Consider the following 10000-nt stretch of genomic DNA (forward strand, 5'->3'; position numbering starts at 1 on the left):
CAGCAGCAAACCGACAGGCAGTAATCCACCCGCGCTTGTGACGATGCAGCAACCTGTGTTGGTTTGCACCTCAAGTCGAGCGGCGGACCAGCCTGAGCCGTTCCACATCCGACCGAGATGCATCGACAGCCTCCATCCGCTTCCCTCCCAGCAATTTCAAGCACTCTTTAACTCTCTTTTCAAAGTCCTTTTCATCTTTCCCTCGCGGTACTTGTTCGCTATCAGTCTCTCACCCATATTTAGCCTTGGACAGAATTTACCACCCAATTAGGGCTGCATTCCCAAACAACCCAACTCACCGACAATGCCTCGTGATGCGGCAGGGTCCCGGGCCGACGGGGCGGTCACCCTCTCAGGCGCCCCCTTCCAAGGGACTTGGCCCAGGTCCACCGCTGAGGACACTTCTACAAACTACAATTCAGGTGGCGCTGCCACCCGATTTTCATGCTGGGCTCTTCTCGGTTCGCTCGCCACTACTAGGGGAATCCTTGTAAGTTTCTTTTCCTCCGCTTAATTATATGCTTAAACTCAGCGGGTGTTCTCACCTGAGCTGAGGTCGCAAAGTTGGAGCTAAATCCGCCATACCCCATGGGAGGACAAGAGAGAACAAAGCAAGTTTGAGCAATGCCACACAATGCCCGCATCAGCTAACGCCGACTGCCCATCCAAGGGGACAAGATCACCGCTCGCTGACGCACGCCACGAAACATCGCTTGAGGTATTTCAGCCGACCGCACCGCATGGGGCACAGATGAATAGCTCTGCTGCTCCCTAGCATATTGCAGGGAGCACGTTTGAATGGGATGCGACGCCCAGACAAACGTGCCCTCGACTGAGGCCTTGGGCACAAATTGCATTCAAAAACTCAATGATTCACGGGATTCTGCAATTCACACTAAGTATCACATTTTGCTACGTTCTTCATCGTAACAAGAGCCGAGATATCCGTTTTCGAGATTCGTTTCCACGTATTATCGAAAAATCAGCCACAAAACTGAATAGGGGCACCCCCCACAAATTTTTGGCGAGAGGGATCGTCTCTGTCCGCAGAGAGGATTTACCTCCACAACAATTTGGCGACTCCACTAGGGATATCTTGTTGTTTGATTTGTAAACTTTAGACGGAGCCTGAAGCATGGCCAGGTAGCCTTCGAAACGCTATTGCTTTGCATTAGCGAAGTAGATCAACGCCAGTTCAGTCAATCTCCGGTTTGGTTTACGGACTAAACAACTTGGAGTTTGTCTTGTCTCTTTGGTTTCTCTTGTTTTGATTGCTTAGATAGCTTTCTGGGTCTGTCTCTTGTTGCCTGGTCTGTCTGGGTACTGCTGGCCTAGTTTTGGATTGCTTGTTTTTTATTTTAGCATAGCAAACTTGATTGGCGCTCTTTTTGTCATAACATTCGCGCCATTGGCGCCACTTGTCAATGTACAACCCGCGCCAATCCTCAATTGGCGCTACTTTTGGCCTGAAAGTCGTGCCAGCCCAGGGAACCTTTTAAAGTTTGCTTGTTTTGAGCCTTCCAAGCTTGGTTTTTGGGTCCAGATACTTCCTCTCAATCACTTGAATGTATTAGAGTCTTGTTTGATTGGTTCTTGGCCATTACCCTTTGGGTGTTTGCTTTTTTCTATCGATTTCACTTTTCAGCCCTAGGGCATCTAGTGGCTTTGTGCATCGAGCCTTCCTTAGGAGTTTTGGTCTTCTGTTGGTCCAGTCAACTTTTTGGTTACTCTTTTGCACTTGTTCAGTGGTTGTCAAAGCACTTTATATTGTTATTCGAGCGATTCTCTTCTTTTCGCTTGGATTTCGCTTGGCTTCGTTTTGGGCTTAGATTACATGGCCCATTGAGGTCTTTGATATCTTCTCTTAGTTTGAAGGACTGCCTTGGTATTTCGGGGACTTGATTGTGTTCTCATTGAGTGAAATTTGTCTCTTTTACTTGGTGTTATTATCTCTCAAAATTTGTTTAGTGCACTTTGCCATTGAAAAGAAACAAACAATCTCTTTTTCTTTGTATTAGTTAATGGAAAATAAAGCTTTTCGTTGTTATTAGCGATTAGTAACTTTAGAGAAAAGTTTCGTTTATTGCCATTAGCTGCATTAGAGTTATTGTTGATTGTTTTATGGTCATTGTTGTTTGTGTGAAAGCTCTCAACCCTCTCGTAGTTAGCATTCATCGAACGAAGTGATATATTTTGGCATATAGTTTGCATTTAGGGAATTGTGAGAGATTACATAGGGTAGGACCTGGAAATCGAAACCTAATCAAAGATCAACCATAAAATGAACTGAATGAACTTAAAAATGCATTGGAACATAACGCTCACTGTTTAGAGGTCTAGGCTAGAGACGTGCTCCGGCGTCGTTAAACCTAGTCACTGTTGTTTCACACTACGGTTGGGTGATTCCTCCTTTTGTGACTCGATAGTGGTCTAGCACGGATTTGAGCTCCCACGTACCATGGCGTATATAGGGGAGACCCCACTAGGTTATTATCCTTTATCCACAGGAAGCTGTGTCTACCACCTTACAAGCCGTAACGCACTAAACACAGCATTCGGGAAGATTGACTACCGTACAGGAAGTCCTTGGTTTTCATATGACTGCCAAGGTGTATATGCAGTTTTACGGATTTGTTTGGTAAACCCTTTGCCTAGTCTCTCCAGAGTAGTCACTTTTGATCCTTTTCAGACTCCTTAAAAGAAAAGGCTCACTTGAGCAGTTTGTCACTTCGGGCTCACAAAACATTCGAAGGCGACTAGAGTCACCTTTTTGTCCTTTTCTCGACTCTTAAAACATGAAAAGGTCAAGTTGTGTCTTTGCGTCTTAAAATTCATTTGGCCACGATAAACATTACCTGGTTAGATCTTGTGTGCGTTAGCTTGAGTAGGTTTCTTTTTCGATGGCAACTTTTCCGGGGTTCACCAACCCAGCGATCCCCTCTGACGGGAACCCTGGTCACTTCCCTCCTTTTGGGAATGTTGGTGCTCCTTACATGGCAACATTGTCCCTCCCAGGGCTAACTGTTGGGTTGCCTGTTTGGTTGTTCTCAACCTCTTTGGTCCCTACCGTATCAACTACTGGTCAATCAGTCCCTCCACCTGAACAACATCATGTTGATTCTAAGGTGGACCTCTCCCCTTCTACGCCTACTTCTACGTCCTCATCTTCTACTTCGCTTGGTGAAAGTCTCGATTCGAGTAACCCGGTGGCTAAGGGGAAGAAGAAGAAGATGAAGAAGAAGAATGCTCCCAAAGGATAGGTTACAAGTGTAGCTACTCCCTCGAGTACACCTGAAGTCGGGCCCCCTTCCGCTCCTCCGCGGAAGGTCAAGTTTCCTTGTCAATTATGCAAGGAGGACCATCTTCTTCGTGATTGTCCTGGCATTCCTAGGGTCTTAGAAGTATGGTCTCATGATCCGGCCCGCCCCTCATCGCCCTCTGAAGCTCACGACGATGCTACCTTATCAATTGGGAATGGTAAGGGAAAAGGGAAGATTCGAATCGCCTGTAGACTTTGTGAAGGCAATCATCCCCTTCACCTTTGTCCACTCATGGATAAAGCCTCTGTTGTCTTAGAAAGTCTTACAGCTCCTTCACCCCAACTTCCCGTTGGTTATCAATGTTTCTTTGTAGCCGTAGATCATTCCCCTGCTGACAAAGAGATTGATTCATATTCTTCTCTTGTCCAGCCTCCTCTTCCCGAACCTGGCTGTGCCCAGCCTGTTCCAGACCAACCATTGGTCGGAAAGAGTGTCGACTCGAGTTCACCACCCATCGATCACTCTGTTTCGGAAGAACACCACGCCCATGTTCTTCTCGTCTCTTCAGATTCTCCTGAGTCTCGAAATGACTCTCCTAACCCAGCTGCTCCCGAAGGTTCTCCTTCAGTTCCTTTAGCACATGGGGGCAATCATACGATTCCCCCACCAAGTAGTCTGGTCACTTCCTTTGATTGGAATTGCCTGATCGTCGGTCGCCTTCCATCCCATATTCCTTTCCAGATCATAGTACATGCCTGTGCTAAGGTAGTATCTGGCACTGTTTTGGATGAAGGGGCATATGTCAGTCTTATGCCGTACACTACTTGGCAAGCTTTAGGTTCCCCGCAGCTTGGGCCAGTCACTCAGAATCTGTTGGCCTTCGACGGAGGAGCCTGTCCATCTCTAGGAGTTCTCCCAAAGTTCCCTATTACTTTGGGAGGCAAAACCATCTATATACACGTCTTGGTTACCCAAGGTGTTTTAGACTTTAGTCTTCTCCTTGGTCGCGACTATGTTTACGCCATGGGGGCCCTTGTTTCTTCGCTTTTCCGTGTGGTTTGCTTTCCACACGATGGAAGAATTGTGACTATCGATCAAATGTCATTCGTTAGTCCCCCGATGCCTCCTGTGCTGTTGTCACCCCCTCCTAGTTGTCATCCACCAGTTGCATCTACCCCACCACAGATCAACTACGTGGCCACCTGTCCCATGCCTGGATCCAGTGATGCCGCCATCATGCATAGTGTCCTGGGGGCATTGGGCCCTGACTTCCAAGATGTTTCCCTTCCACCGGGAGTGGCAATCTTGGAAGCCCCGACTTTTTATTCATTATGATGGAGTTCTGGTCGGAGCATAGTTCCTTTCCTGTCTCAAGCTCCTTAAAAAATGAACCTGGATCTAGCCGAGGAAAGTTCTTTTACCTGTGTCAACCTCGCTAAAATAATGAAACAAGAGCTCGTGCAATTCGAGCGCAATAACATTAATGTCAACCTTCACTCCATTTTCAATGGACTGAAGCTTGGGGGGCATGTACCTCGAATTGAGACACCATGCTGAGACGCATGCCCGTTCCTTTATTCTCAAGCATAGTTTGCATGTGTGTGAGTGCTTTTAAGCTTGCATAAAAAATAAAATCATCTTCAAGCATAGTTTGCATATGTGATTATCATGTGTGTTTTCAAGCTTGTGTAAAAATAAAATATACATGTGTGTAAATACATTTCACAATGGGTCGTTTGTTACGCAACTGATACATTAGATTACATTTTGTGTCAAATATTCGCATAGCATATAACACATCATCACATGTGAAAGATCCATATAAACCATAGGCATATGTATATATATGTGTGTGTCATAATGTTTGCACCGTGTGCGTTACAAAACCCAAAAAATAATACGTGTTCTGATACATCCTCGGACAAGATGTCCCTCAAAAAAATATGCATGAAAGAAACCTAGGAGTCTACTCATGGTGGTGCTCATGGTAGCACGTCACCGCGCGCACCAAGCGTCTCAATAGACGATGGATGCGGGACGACACCCCCACCGTGTGCCTCTGATATGCGAACAACACATCCGCCAATCTAGCATTGCCTGGAATCCCTTGGGTAAGTCCCTCGAGATTCTGCACCAGCTCTTCCCCCATGGCGCCTCTTGCCTGAGGGTCAGCTGCAGGTTGGTCCCTCCTCGCTATAGGAGATAAACCGGCTGGACGCTCTGGGCCCACATCTGCATATATATATCACTGTCATCAGAACATGCATTGACAAAAAACATAAAAAATACATAAAAAACATCAAAAAGTGAAGATCATACCTAGCTCCTCTTCCCATTCCTCCCCCTTTGGCAGTGGGAGGTCTGGGTCCCCCATGAAGTTGGTTCCCGTGTATGGCTAGTCTTCCACCACGATCAACTGGCGGCGAAGCCATATGAAGAACTCGGGCCGCGAAGACATCTGCTGGCCCCCTCCTCCTCTAGGCATCAATGCTGCCCAGCGAGCCATCCTAGGCTCTCGTGGTAATGGGTCCGCTACTACAGCTCCCTGGTACTGGAATAAAGGTAATCGTTCCAAGAAGAACGATACCACAATCGAACCATATCCGAACTATTTCACCCCCCCGCGCTTACACTTTGTAAGATGCCTCTTGATATTTGTAGTCACTGCTGTAGCCCAGTCAAAAATGGTGGGGCTAAGACATTCTTTCGCCAGTAAAAGATGGTTCTTGCTGGCCTCATGGGGCGCCTGTGCCCCAGCTGCACATGTGATGGTGAACAATATCACCTTAAGAACCAAATCATGGATGGTGGCGATATCCACCTTGGCACTGTTCTTCCCAAATTGTGCCTCTGGGCACACACGAACCTTTACTTCACCTATTTTCTATGCGGAAGGCATGCTTCCGGTCAGAATGGGGATTTCCCCTCTCCATGATAGCCCAGTAATGAAGTATACGTCAGATACATCCAGCTCTAAGGTCTGATCCCGTAGTCAAAATACTTGGTCATCGACATCCCAAGCATCCACTATGAACTGTAATAGCTCTGGTTGAGCTCGCAGATAAGAGGTGAGAAATAATTTCTTGAGACCACAGTCTCTCAGCGCATTCATACATCCCTCATCTGCGATGGCTAAGGCATCTATGGCATCGTGCTCTCATTCTTTCCATTCCACCAGCATTTTTGCGTGTTTTCTACACCCACAAGGATGAATAAATCATTAATGAAGCCTTGGTAAGCATATACACCGGACAAATTTCAAAATGAATGGGAAAATTTAAGTGAAAACCTAGGTCGCACGGTTGGCGCGGCACCTTTGGGTATATCACCCCATTGGTGCGGACCCGTGCCGGATACCCGCGCCAATGGGGCGCAACCCTAAATTTTGAAATTCCCCTTGCGGAGGCCCAAATCAGAAACAAAATGTATAAAAGCAGGAATGAAAATGAAGCTTAAGAGGACGCCTCTTACCTGGAACTAGCGGAATCTCAAATGGTTACCCGGATTGGTGGTAATCGCTGCTTGAAGTTTGCACTCCAAATGGACCACTACCACTATGCACAAGGTAAAAAGGTAAAAGTAATTTTGTTTTTTACATTTTCACCACATTTATAGACTTTTTGACTTGTAATAGGGTTTAAAAAGTTGATTTTTGAATATTTTAATGTGCTTTTGGTCGAAAACAGGTTTTACGCTTGTTTCTGGTGCTATGACAGGTCCTTTTTGCAACTTCGATGGTGAAATGAGCTGTGTTTTATGCTTTTTTGGACTCGGTAAATACACGAAAAAGTCATTATGGAGTTATCTTTCAGCTCTTTTCTAACTCGTTAAAAGTGAAAAGATTGCCGAGTTGCCCCTCTTGACTCGTTAAAAGTAAATAAGAGGCGGTCGTTTTTAAACCCTTTTCCGACCGTGTAAAAACGAAAAGATCGTCGGACCCTTGTCATTTCCGGTTCGTAACTGGTTACGAAACGACGTGATATTGATCGCTTTTCTACTTTTTCGGATCAATGTCACTATAACCTGGTAGCTCAAACCTTCCGTGAGGGGAGATTGTCGGGGTGCGGTCAGTATGGGATGGATGAAGAGCGGTTCAACCCATTGGGCTGGCCACCCTAGTCCCTCCTGACCATTCCTCGACATGCCCTCGTGGAAGGGTTGGGTGTCGAGGTAATGAAAAACCCATCCCTCGGTCTGAGCTCCATCGAGATCGCAATTTTCCCCGCCGACCGGCATGAGGGTGGCAATCTTATCTCGTGCCTCTACTGTCGAGGGAATTTCTTGTCCTCTCGTGACCCACTCCCCTTCTAAGGGAAAAAGAAGTAGCGGGTTGTGTCTTTGTTCCTCCCTTTGGATTGTGGGTTTTTTGTGGGACTTGCGTCATTTCTTTGTTTCGTGGTGTGCACTTTGCGAACATCCCTCTCTCTAGTGGCCTTGCACCATCGATGTATTTGTGGCCCGCAGCTTTCTCCAGCATTGAGTGTCGGCCCGTGACAACTCCTCTTTGGAGTTTGATTCTTTGACCCCCATTGACTCTCTCGCTGGAAAGGTTTTTGGGTGTTTTGTACATGGAGGGGTGCAATGGTGGGGTGGGTTTGTGTTATTGGCAGCAGACTATTTGTCATTTGAAGCCTTGTGCCACTAGGTTGGGGGGTTGTTTGCCTCTCAGTGACGTGCTCCAGACACTGGTCTCATCGTGGCCCTTGTCTTTTCTATTGGTCAATTTTAGGTTGTGATTTATTTGCTTGGTTTTTTGCTATGTTGTAAAGCTGGAAAGGGTGTTGTGCTGAATGCATGTGGGAGGGTGTGAAGAGGTGGGACACTTTTTTGATTGGGTGCCTTGTTTGATTTCTTTTTGGTTAGCAGACATCTACTCAGGGTGTTGTTGAGCTTCTCTCTTTTCTCGGGATCTTTGTTTCTTTGGTGTTGTTTTCTTCCCTTCTTCCTTTTGCCCCTAACTTTACAGAGGATAGGTGGGATTGTTGTGGATTGGTGTTCGGGAAGGACGAAAAGCAGTGCGAGTTCCCAGGGTGGCCACCCTAGTCCTTCTCGATCGCCGTCCCTTGCAGTTCCCCACTTTTTTTTTGAAGGCGCGGGGTTTGGGAAGCTTGTTCTCTATTTGAGCCTCCCCTGGTGAGCCGGTAGCCACGTTTGATATCTCTTGCTTTCCTGTTGTTTTCTTCCCTTCTTGCTTTTGGCCCCTTGGCTTTACGGAGAAAAGGTGGGATTGTTGTGGATTGGTGTTCAGGAAGGACGAAAAGCAGTGCGAGTTCCGAGGGTGGCCACCCTAGTCCTTCTCGATCGTCGTCCCCGATAGTTCCCCCACTTTTTTGAAGGCACGGGGGTGGGGAAGCTTGTTCTTTGTTTGAGCCTCCCCCTGTGAGCCGGTAGACACGTTTGATATCTCTCCTTCTTTCATGTTGTTTTCTTCCCTTCTTCCTTTCGGCCCCTATCTTTGCAGGGAAAAGGTGGGATTGTTGTGGATTGGTGTTCGGGAAGGACAAAAAGCAGTGCGAGTTCCCAGGGTGGCCACCCTAGTCCTTCTCGATCACCGTCCCCTGCAGTTCCCCCCTTTTTGTGAAGGCACGAGGTTGGGGAAGCTTGTTCTCTGTTTGAAGCCTTCCCCTGTGAGCCAATAGCCACGGTTGATATATCCCTTTCTCTCTTGTTGTTTTCTGCCCTTCTTCCTCATGGCCCCTAGCGTTATGGATAAAAGGTGGGATTGTTGTGGATTGGTGTTCCGGAAGGACAAAACACAGTGTGAGCTCCCGGGGTGGCCACCCTAGTCCTTCTCAATCGTCGTCCCCTTCAATTCCCCCCTTTTGCCGAAGGCACGGGGCTTGGGAGGCTTGTGCTTTGTTTTCTACCCTTTTCTTCCTTTCGGTCCCTAGCTTTACAGAGAAAAGGGGGAATTGTGGTGGGTTGGTGTTGGGGAAGGGCTAAAGTAGTGCGAGCTCCCGGGATGGCCACCCTAGTCCTTCTCGATCGTTGTTCCATGCATTTCCCCCTTTTTTGCGAGGGCATGGGGCTGGGGAGATTGTCCTCTGTTTGAGCTTCCCCCTGTAAGGGGGTTAGACACCTTTGTTTCTCTTTCTCTCATGCGTTTTTCCTCCTTTTGCCCCTTGGCCTTACATTTGTTGTGGGGGGTGCCCCTATTCAGTTTTGTGGCCGATTTTTCGGTAATATGTGGAAATGACTCTCGGCAACGGATATCTCAGCTCTTGTTACGATGAAGAACATAGTGAAATGTGATACTTAGTGTGAATTGCAGAATCCCGTGAATCATCGAGTTTTTGAACACAATTTGTGCCCGAGGCCTCAGTCGAGGGCACGTCTGTCTTGGCGTCGCATCCCATTCAAACACGCTCACTGAAATATGCTATGGAGCAGCGGAGTTGGTCATCTGTGCCCCATGCGGTGCGGTCGGCTGAAATACCTCAAGCGATGTTTCGTGATGTGCGTCGCCGAGCGGTGATCTTGTCCACTTGGATGGGAAGTTGGCATTAGCTGATGCGGGCATTGTGTGGCATCGCTCGAACTTGATTTGCTCTCTCTTGTCCTCCCATGGGGTAGGGCGGATTTAGCTCCAACTTTGTGACCTCAGCTCAGGTGAGAACACCCACTGAGTTTAAGCATATAATTAAGCGGAGGAAAAGAAACTTACAAGGATTACCCTAGTAGCGGCAAGCGAACCAGGAAGAGCCCAGCATGAAAATCGGGCGGCGGAGCAGCCTGAATTG

The 10000-nt window shown here is 47.4% G+C and overlaps 4 non-coding genes across 4 annotated transcripts in view; 2 read left to right on the forward strand and 2 right to left on the reverse strand.

Annotated features, from left to right (window-relative positions):
* LOC149195257 (25S ribosomal RNA) overlaps positions 1-559 on the reverse strand; it is a 3378-nt gene extending 2819 nt beyond the window's left edge. Inside the window, exon 1 of the ribosomal RNA XR_016255505.1 lies at positions 1-559. This exon is cut by the window's left edge and continues 2819 nt beyond it. This is a non-coding gene — a ribosomal RNA (25S ribosomal RNA).
* Positions 560-806: 247 nt separating this feature from the next.
* Positions 807-960, reverse strand: LOC149195258 (5.8S ribosomal RNA). The gene has a single exon (XR_016255269.1). It is a non-coding gene; the product is annotated as a 5.8S ribosomal RNA (ribosomal RNA).
* Positions 961-9454: 8494 nt separating this feature from the next.
* Positions 9455-9608, forward strand: LOC149195259 (5.8S ribosomal RNA). The gene has a single exon (XR_016255491.1). It is a non-coding gene; the product is annotated as a 5.8S ribosomal RNA (ribosomal RNA).
* Positions 9609-9855: 247 nt separating this feature from the next.
* Positions 9856-10000, forward strand: part of LOC149195260 (25S ribosomal RNA) — a 3407-nt gene continuing 3262 nt past the window's right edge. Inside the window, exon 1 of the ribosomal RNA XR_016255521.1 lies at positions 9856-10000. This exon is cut by the window's right edge and continues 3262 nt beyond it. This is a non-coding gene — a ribosomal RNA (25S ribosomal RNA).

The sequence above is a fragment of the Pinus tabuliformis genome, chromosome 2_2 (assembly GCF_031772625.1).
Source record: "Pinus tabuliformis cultivar Carrire ecotype Pingquan chromosome 2_2, CPIR1, whole genome shotgun sequence".
In the NCBI taxonomy this organism is placed as follows: Eukaryota; Viridiplantae; Streptophyta; class Pinopsida; order Pinales; family Pinaceae; genus Pinus; species Pinus tabuliformis.